At 44.4% G+C, this 10502-nt stretch overlaps 1 non-coding gene across 1 annotated transcript; it reads left to right on the top strand.

Moving 5' to 3' along the window:
• The first annotated feature begins 4531 nt into the window (after nucleotides 1-4531).
• LOC111726090 lies at nucleotides 4532-4653 on the top strand. Its single transcript, XR_002773973.1, has one exon. It is a non-coding gene; the product is annotated as a small nucleolar RNA SNORA26 (small nucleolar RNA).
• Nucleotides 4654-10502: the final 5849 nt, after the last annotated feature.

Genomic DNA, 10502 nt, shown 5'->3' with positions numbered 1-10502 from the left:
AAGGCACCAGCCACATACACCTAAGGTGGCGGGTTCGAATCCCCAGCCCGGACCCGCCAAACAACAATGACGGCTGCAACCAAAAAATGGCCAGGCGTTGCGGTGGGTGCCTGTGGTCCCAGCTACTTGGGAGGCGGAGGCAGGAGACTCGCTTGAGCCCAGGAGTTGGAGGTTGCTGTGAGCTGTGTGACGCCACGGCACTCTACGGAGGGTGATAAAGTGAGACTCTGTCTCTAAAATAAATAAATAAATAATATAACAAATCCTATATTGCATTACAAAGGTTACGCTTTTTACATCAAGTACATCCACACCAAAATTTTACGGAGGGCTAAAAACACAGCAGGGATGAAGACAAGGAAAAATAAAGAAGGCAGGACCTGGAAGAGTCAAGGCAAAAAGCACTGATGGCGCCAGGCGTGGTGGCTCCACCTAGAATCCCAGCACTCTGGGAGGCTGAGGCGGGAAGATCCTTGAGCTTAGGACTTTGAGACCAGCCTGAGCAAGAGCCAGACGCCACCGCCAACTAAAAAAAAGAAAGAAAGAAAGAAAACTTGGCCAGGCATTGTGGCATGCCTGTAGTCCCAGCTACTCAGGAGTCTAAGGCAAAAAATTGTTTGAGCTCAGAAGTTTGAGTTCACTGTGAGCTATGATGCCTCAGCACTCTACCCAGGGCAACAGAGTGAGACTCTGTCTCAAAAAAAATAAATAAAAAAATGAAGCATTAATGGAACTAAAATAGACATTTAATATTCATTAAATAAGTTAATAAGTTATAGTAATGATTCTTTATGAATTCAACAGCATAGCTTTGAAATCATAAAGCAAAAACTGTTAGAAATACTAGGATTTAGTAAGAGAGTGAAAAATGAGAGACATTAAATTTGTTTTTGGTTTTTTTTCTGAGACAAGGTCTCAGGTTAGAGGGCAGGGGTGTCATCCTAGCTTACCACAATCTCACACTCCTGGCCTAAAACAATCTTCCTGTCTTGGCCTCCCAAGATGCTGAGATTACAGATGTGAGCCACCACGCTAGTCCAGATTCATTTCTTAAAAAGTATGATGGCAGGGGAAACTTGCCTTTAGCGACACCAAAATTTACTGCAAAGGTAGAATAATTAAATTGACATAGGGGCTCGGTGCCTGTAGTACAGTGGTTATGGTGCCAGCCATATACACATAGGCTGGTGGGTTCAAACCCAGCCTGGGCCTGCTAAACAACAATGACAACTGCAACAAAAAATAGCCAGGCATTGTGGTGGGCACCTGTAGTCCCAGCTACTTGGGAGGCTGAGGCAAGAGAATCACTTGAGTCCAAGAGTTGAAGGTTGTGAGCTGTGACACCATGGCACTCTACCGAGGGCCACATAGTGAGACTCAGTCTCAAATAAATAAATAAATAAATTGACATAGGAATAAGGAATGAAACAAACTGGCTCGGCACCTGTAGCACAGTGGTCACAGTGCCAGCCACATACACTGAAGTTCATGGGTTCGAACCTGGCCTAGGCCTGCTAAACAAGGAGAACTACAACAAAAAATAGCCAGGTGTTAATGACAGGCACCTGTAGTCCCAGCTACTGGGGAGGCTGAGGCAAGAGAATCGCCTAAGCCCAGGAGTCGGAGTTTGTTGTGAGCTGGCACTCTACTGAGGGCGATATAGTGAAACTCTATCTCAAAAAAAAAAAAAAAAGGAATGACACAAACAATTCTAGAAACAAGTTAATTCATAGTAGGAACTTAGTATTTGATAGAGATTCAATTCCAAGTTAGTAGGAGAAAGAAAGTGAAATAAAGATTAAAACATTAAATATAAAACTACAAAATTACAATAAGGAAATATAGGGAGAGTTTTTTTTTTTTTTTGAGACAGAGTCTCAACCTGTTGCCCTGGGTAGAGTGCTATGGTGTCACAGCTCACAGCAACCTCAAACTCTTGGGCTTCAGCGATTCTCTTGCCTCAGCTTCCGAAATGCTGAGACTACAGGCGCCCACCACAACACCCAGCTATTTTTTGGTTGTAGTTGTCATTGTTGTTTGGCAGTCCTGGGCTGGATTCGAACCCGCCAGCTCTGGTGTATGTGGCTGGCGCCCTAACCGCTGAGCTACAGGTACCGAGACTGGGCTATTTTTGTTGTTGTTGTTGTCGCTGTTGTCATTGTTGTTTTAGCAGGCGCGGGCTAGGTTTGAACCTGCCAGCCTCGGTGTATGTAGCCAGCATCCTACCCACTGAGCTAGGAGAATATTTTTGTAATTTTGGTGTGGGGAAGATTCCCCTATCCAAGACACTATCCAGAAGCCATAAAGATGAGATTTTTAGATTTGGCCACAGAAAAGGATGTAGCTTCTGTTCAATGGGAGATACCGGAATGAAGATGTTAAGATGATTATCTAGGAAAAGCCCATAATGATGAAAACAATAACAAGAGGCAACATTAATATAGGTCTTATTCTATGTTGGGAATGGTTCTAAGCGTTTACGTGAATTTTCTAATTGCTATTGGTAGTTAGTATTATTATTACTTTTTATAGATGGGAAACTGAGACCTTAGCGTTCGTATTTGTACTAAAAGGGTTATATCTGGCCTGAGGATTTGTTGTATGGGTTGGTCAGCCCCCTTTCTCTGCCCTAGCACTCCCTGGGCCTGTGAACCAAGTTAGCTGATAAGAATCTTTTTTGGCTTTGGAGCTAGAGAAACCTGCAGGATGTGATTTGCAGTTTCCCATGGCACCTGTGTTCCTGGCTACATAAAGAAAACCTGCAGAAGGGCAGGATTGAGGCCGCAGAGGAGCAGAGGTGAAAGGCAGTGGGGGTCAAGGTTTGAGGTTATTGTTTGGGTCCCTGGATCCAGGCCAGCCGGAGTTGAGATCTACTCTTGGACTTCCAATTGTGAGCCAATGAGTGACCTATTTTCTTAAGCTAATGAGGATGGTCCCATCCGAAACCCAACGTCCTAACTAGAATACTACAAGGCTCCACCTGCTAATTAATGAGAAACACAAACAAATCGATACAGCACAAGGGACAAAGCATGTAAGCAGAGGCGCAGTGAAGGAACGCCTGTCAGGACTCCTGGCCTCTGTCCGGAGGCCCTGGTACTGGTTTTACTGGCTGTCTCTGAGGTCTTCCCACCGCTAAGACAGTGAGCACCCAGCAACTATCTAAGTGCAGATGGTTCTTCCTGGGATCACTTACACCTTATTAGTTGGGCCTCTTACTTGCTTCTCTGAAATAATCTTTGAACACAGAAAAGATGAGAAATCACTAGTGACACATTGTTTCTGAAATATTAAGGAACCAAGAAAGCTTGCCCCTGCGTGTGGCTTCGTGAGCACGTGTGGGTGTGGGGTGCAGCGTGCCGTGGGCTGGGTTGGGGTTCCTCGCTGGCTCCTTCTCTGGTCTGCGGCTGCCCTCCCACGTGGCTCCACAGATCTCTAAGGAAGGCGCCCACTCCTCGAGGCACGATTTTCCTTCCTTAATGCAGAGCTGCTTTGGAATAGAATCAATTGCAGAGTTTTATTTTATTCCCCTCCGTAAGTCAGATGACACCTTTCTGTGGTTAGAGAAGAGTCCCTCCCTGGACGAGGGCTTGATTTAGAATAGAGAAGTGTGTCGCCACAGGTATGGGGCACAGCTAGGGACTGTGTCACTGAGGACCTACCCTGTGCTCAGCATTGTAAGGATTGGAAGGAGAAAGAAACGCTGCCGCAGGGAAGCAGCAGTGGCTTTGGGACTCACGTGAGGCTGAGTGGGGGAGAGGATGGCAGAGCTTGCTGGGAATTGAACTCATCAAAAGCATATTTTGGACACTTGCTCCTTTGGGGCAAGAAGGAAGAAATTTAAGATGGGTGCAGATGTATGAAGTTGGATAATTGAGTTTGAGAACTCATTCCTAGAAAAAAATGCTACATACCTCACTGCTGACTATCACTATAGTCACCTTCCAAGGACTTCCCTGTGGGAAGCTGTGCACCGATGCCAGCGCCTAGCCCACCCTTCAAAGCCATTTCGGGATTCTTTTCCTGGAATAGTCATTTGTAGGATACTAGTACTAACCTGAATTTATTTATTTATTTTTTTAGAGACAGAGTCTCACTTTGTCACCCTTGGTGGAGTGCCGTGGTGTCACACAGCTCACAGCAACCTCCAGCTCCTGGGCTTAGGTGATTCTCTTGCCTCAGCCTTCTGAGTAGCTGGTACTATAGGCGCCACCACAACGCCTGGCTATTTTTTTGTTGCAGTTTGGCTGGGGCCGGGTTCGAACCCACCACCCTCGGGTCATGGGGCTAGTGCCCTACTAACTGAGCCACAGGCTCTGCCCACCAACCTGAATTTAAAACAGATTCCCTTTGTCTCTTTAAACATAACATGCTGGACTACAAGCAGGGGCAATTCATTACCAAGGAACATCCGTAATGCCCAGTTCTAGTAAAAGGAGCCAGGGCTCCTTGGAAAACTGTTATTACAGGAATGGGGCATTAGAATTTCAAAGGCTACCAGGCAAGGTAAGAGGGTACACGGCCCTTTCCTGTGCCCTTTTAAGGCTGATGCAGTGCTTTAAGGGAGGAACACAGAAGTATAAAGTGAGTTTCCATAAAACCCAGGGAAGAGATTATAAAACTCTTCTTTGGATCCTGTCTGGAGTCACAGCTAAAGGAAAAAAAAAAAAAACACAACAAACAATAAATTTTTAAAGGTTACTGCTGATAAAACTCAGGATAACTTTAGCATTAGAAAAATAGAACCACAGCTCGGCACCTGTAGCTCAGCAGCTAGCCAGCCACATACACCAGAGCCAGCAGGTTTGAATCCAGCCTGGGCCTCCCAAACAACAATGACAACTACAACCAAAAAATAGCCCGGCGTTGTGGTAGGCGCCTGTAGTCCCAGGTACTTGGGTGTCTGAGGCAAGAAAATTGCTTAAGCCCAAGAGTTTGAGATTGCTGTGAGCTGTGATGCCACGGCATTCAACCCAGGGCAATGGCTGGAGGCTTTGTCTCCAAAAAAAAAAAGGAAAAAAAAAAAATAAAAGAAAAATAGAACCAGGGCGGTGCCTGTGGCTCAAAGAAGTAGGGCGCCAGCCCCATATGTTGGAGGTGGCGGGTTCAAACCCAGCCCTGGCCAAAAACTGCAAAAAAAAAAAAAAAAAAAAAGGAGAACCAACATATGAAAAACAGAAGTTTCAAAAAATAAATAAATAAATAAAATAGAGAAAAATAGAACCACAATAGATTGAAACACATTGAACATAAAAAAACTCCATGAGTTCAAATGATACTCCAAAAAAAAAACCAAAAACCAAAAAACAAAAAAAAAACTTTCTAGTTAATTTAGAAGTGCTTAGGAAATCAATTCATTATCCTGGTATCCATAAAGGGAAGGAATCCTGGATTTATCCTGCCTTTCCAAACATGAGGTGGATGTTTCCCTGTAGAAGAAGCATTGCTAATATATGACAGAGGAACCAAGACATTAGAATACTACGTAACACCATTTAGTAACCCCTAATGAAATCACCATTCCAGGCAATGATTGTCAGTGTCTGCGGCAACTGTTGAGTGAAATGTCAATAGGGACCTTTATGACAGATGGGTCATGTCGACACATTTGAACGCACTAATCGATTTTAACATCACTAAAATCAGACAGCTATACATTTTGTGCCTCTTAAATAAAGAACAAAAGAAGTTCACAGAATCACCCATATAGTATTGGAGAAAAACAAACCACCTCATTCTCATGAAGCTTCTAGGTTTTTCTAAAAGTTTACAGAAAATATAGGGGCTGAAGGAACACAAAAGAATACCCTGAGGATATAATCTGCCACATTTAGAAAGTAAAATTCTATACAACAAATGACTACCTTGTCATTTAGTCATAGCTGAATCCAGTATGACCTTGAATCCAGTATGACATCACGATTCAAACTAACTGTAATTAGCCAGGCGTGGTAGCGGCGCCTGTAGTCCCAGATACTTGTGAGGCTGAGGCAGGAGGATCGGTTGAGCCAGAGAGTTTGAGGCTGCTGTGAGCTATGACATCACAGCACTTTACCCAGGGTGACAGAGTGAGTCTTTGACCCAGAAAAACAACAATAAAACAAGGCTGGGTGCACTGGCTCACACTTGTAATCCCAGCACTCTGGGAGGCTGAGGCAGGTGCACTGCCTGAGTTCACAGGTTCAAGACAAGTGGGAGCCAGAGAGAGACCTTGTTTCTAAAAATAGCTGGGCAAAAATGAATAAATAAATAAGTACAATTAAAAAAATAAATAAAAATAGCTGGGCATTGTGGCGGGCGCCTATAGTCCCAGCTACTTGGGAGACTGAGGCAAGAGAATGGCTTGAGCCCAGGAGTCTGCAGTTGCTGTGAGTTATGATGCTACAGCACTCTATGAGGGTGACAAAGTTAGACTTTATCTCAAGATTAAACATAAAAGGATGATTATTTATTTGGTTAGGTGTAGTAATGTTAAGATTTTATTTTATTTTATTTATTTATTTAGAGACAGAGTCTCTACATTGTTGCCCTGGGTAGAGTACCATGGTGTTATCATAGCTCACAGCAACCTAAAACTCTTGGGCTTAAGTGTTCCTCTTGCCTCAGTTTTTTTTTTTTTTTTTTTTTTTTGAGACAGAGCCTCAAGCTATCCCCCTGGGTAGAGTGCCATGGCATCGCGCTCACAGCAACCTCCAACTCCTGGGCTCAAGCGAGTCTCCTGCCTCAGCCTCCCAAGTAGCTGGGACCACAGGCGCCCGCCACAATGCCTGGCCATTTTTGGGTTGCAGCTATCATTGTTGTTTGGCGGGCCTGGGCTGGGGATTCGAACCCACCACCTTAGGTGTATGTGGCTGGCACCTTAGCCGCTTGAGCCACAGGCACCGAGCCACCTCAGTTTTTCTATTTTTGGTAGAGATGGGCTCTGTGCCTCAGGCTGGTCTTAAACTCTTGGGCTCAAGCAATCTACTCACCTTGGCCTCCCAGAGTGATGGAATTACAGATGCAAGCCACATGTCTGGCCAATATATTAAAAAAATATACAGGTAACTAAATTAGAATGACACACCGAAGCACTTATGTGTCTGGGATTTGCTGAAAGAATATTCTAGTGTAACGAAAAAGAAAGTGGAGGAAAGAGGTCAAAGAGAAAGGCAGAAATGTAGAGAATTCAATGATGGCTATATGGGGCTTACTCTACTGTTCTCCTACTTTTGTGAATTTTTGAGGATTTCCATAAGAGACTTATTTTTCTGAGACAGAGTCTCTCTTTGTCGCCCTCAGTAGAGTGCTGTGGCATCATAGCTCACAGCAACTTCAGACTCTTGGGCTTAAGTGATTCTTTTGCCTCAGCCTCCCAAGTAGCTGGGATTAGAGGCGGCTACCACAACATCCAGCTATTTTTTTGTCGTAGCTGTCATTGTTGTTTTTAGCAGGCTGGCCAGGCTTGGACTGCCAACCCCGGTGTATGCACCCTACCCAATGAGCTACAGGTGCCGGGTCCATAATATTCTTTTTAATGTTTAATACTCTTACTTTCTCCCCTATGAAGGATTTCCTGTTACACAGCAGAATTATGCATTTCTTGCTCTATCACAAAGTTTATCTTTGGAGATAAAGTAAACTTAGTCTTTCAGCAGAGTTTTCCAAAACCTATCAGCCACCTATCCACGCTTATACCACACATAAGGAGAAATGTGCTAGGTGGAGTCTTTGTGGCGCCTGGGACACTGGGGGTTAACAGCCTGTCCCTGCAGCTGAGCATTCCCACAGCTGCCAGCAATTAGACTGGCTGGCAGTCCCTAGGAAACTCCTGGGGCCTGATTAGGACTAATTGCTAGCCAGCATCTAAGGCCCCAGTGGATAGAAATGGAAATCCATTAGGGAGCCGCTGGGTGGGAGGCCGCCTTCCGGGATTGCGCAGATCTGCGGACAGGCGGGCACACTGACTAGTCCCCAGCACAGGGTGAGTGCCCAGACACTCTGCTCTGCCTGGGTTATGGGAAATCATACTATGAAACTCTCTCAAGGTTTCCTTTTGATCCCCAGAGAGAGTATTCTTTTCCCTGATTTTGATCTCTAACTGAATGAAGCTTGTTTCTGCCTGAAATGGAATTATGACCATTGTTTCTTAGCGATAGGGGCAACATGTCCTGGGAGCTGGCAGAGGGCAAGACTAATGCAGGCAGGGAAGCTGTGGCCAGGCCTGGGCAGAGTGGGTGGGACCTAGCCTGGCCTTTGAGTTAGGCTGGCTGTTCTGCGTTCAGGAGCACTGGGGCAGAGACTCATTGGCAGCTACTGAAAGACCTTCTAGGGCGGTGCCTGCGGCTCAGTGAATAGGGTGCCGGCCCAATATACCGAGGGTGGCTGGTTCAAACCTGGCCCTGGCCAAACTGCAACAAAAAAAATAGCCAGGCGTTGTGGAGGGTGCCTGTAGTCCCAGCTACTGGGGAGGCTGAGGCAGGAGAATAGCCTAAGCCTAAGAGCTGGAGGTTGCTGTGAGCTGTGATGCCATAGCACTCTACTGAGAGCGGCAAAGTAAGACTCTGTCTCTAAAAAAAAAAAAAAAAAAAACCAAAAAGAAAAAAAGGAAAAACTTTCCTTCAGATCCTGTCAGTGAGAAATTTGTAATGGGACAGCAGAAAGGAAGGGCAGTTTTCATGGGAATTATTTCAACCAAATATATGCTGCCTTCTGAGAATAAAAGTAAGATCTGGTTCTTACTCTCAAAGAGTCCTATGGTCTATGCAAGTTCGAAAACAAAGAAGAGATTAGAGAGTATTTAAACTGCTTGTGAAAACAAAGTAAAATATTGGCAGTATCAGTAGCTCAGCGACTAGGGCATCAGCCACAGCTGAGTTTGAACCCAGCCCAGGCCTGCTAAAACAACAACAACTGCAACAACAACAACAAAAATAGCCATGTGTTGTGGTGGGCATCTGTAGTCCTAGCTATTTGGGAGGTTGAGGCAAGAGAATTGCTTGAGCCCAAGAGTTTGAGGTTGCTGTGAGCTGTGATGCCACAGCACTCTACCCAGGGTGACAGCTTGAGACTCTGTCTCAAAAAAATAAAATAAAATAAATTCAGACTGTGAATTTGTTTCTCCAGATATAACATGCTTGTTTTTAAGAGTTGATGAAAATTAGGCAAGAGAAGAACCTTATTATTATTTCGCAGTTTAGGCAGAGACAAAGTTTCACCCCTTTTGCACTAACCAGTGCAAGAATTCTGAGTTGTATTAAAGTAAAACTATGGTGAAGTACAAAAATGATTGTGATGTGTTCTTGTTATTGACCTCAAATATAATCTGTCAGTACCATGCGCTAACCGATTGTGCAACTGGAGCTCCCTCAGAAATAATCTAGAGCAACCTCTTTAAGCATTTAAGAGTATTCATTTGCTTTACAATCAGGTTCATTGCAAATGACTTACTTATTAAAGAAGGCCTGGCATCACCAACTCATTTAAGTTGCTGTGTATATATGAAAGTAACAATTAAACTGCATTTCTGTTAAAATATTTTGATTCATATTTTCCTGAAGGAGTACAATACTGCTCTTCAATTTAAACTTAATATGATTATCCAGGCATGGTAGCTCATGCTTGTAATCCCAGCACTTGGGAGGCTGAGATCAAGTAGAGTGCCTGAGCTTACAGGTTCAAGACCAGCCTAAGCCAGACTGAAACTTCATCTCTTAAAAAAATAGCTGGGGTTAGGGCGCTGGCCATGTACACTGGGCTGGTGGGTTTGATCCCAGCCTGTGTTGCTAAACAATGACAACTATAAAAAAAAAAAAAAGCTGGGTGTTGTGGTGGGCACCTGTAGTCCCAGCTGGGAGCCTGAGGCAAGAGAATCACTGAGCTCAAGAGTTTGAGGTTGCTGTGAGCTATGATGCCACAGCACTGTACCAAGGTGACAAACTGAGACTGTCTCAAAAAAAAAAAAAACTTAATATGATTTAAAATGCCAATTACTACATTATCGACAAATCCTTAAAATTCCTAGAGGGCTTTCTTTTAGGATAAATTCTGCAGATGGGGACGGAAGACATGCTTTTTTTTTTTTTGAGACATTGTTTCACTATGTCACCCTCAGTAGAGTGCCGGGGCATCACAGCTCATAGCAACCTCAAACTCTTGGGCTTAAGAGATTCTCTTGCCTCAGCCTCCCAAGTAGCTGGCACTACAGGTGCCCACCACAATGGCTGGCTATTATTTGTTGCAGTTGTCATTGTTGTTTAGCTGGATTGGGCTGGGGTTGAACCCACCAACTTTGGTGTATATGGCTGGCGCCATAACCACTGTGCTACAGGCGCTGAGCCAGAAGAGACATGTTGAAATGATTGGGATTTTGTTGCCAGTTATGTCTGTAAAGTTACTGGCGATCAAACCACTTTTTCACTTAGAAGATTGCTTGGTGGGAATGAATTCTTACATTTCTTCCATGTTGATGAACTAGGGTGAGGTCACACAGGATGTAGAAAAGGAGAGGTAAAATTCAGAGA

The sequence above is a fragment of the Otolemur garnettii genome, unplaced genomic scaffold (assembly GCF_000181295.1).
Source record: "Otolemur garnettii isolate 467f Iridium unplaced genomic scaffold, OtoGar3 scaffold00053, whole genome shotgun sequence".
Taxonomy (NCBI): domain Eukaryota; kingdom Metazoa; phylum Chordata; class Mammalia; order Primates; family Galagidae; genus Otolemur; species Otolemur garnettii.
This window is presented reverse-complemented; position numbering and strand designations above follow the sequence as displayed.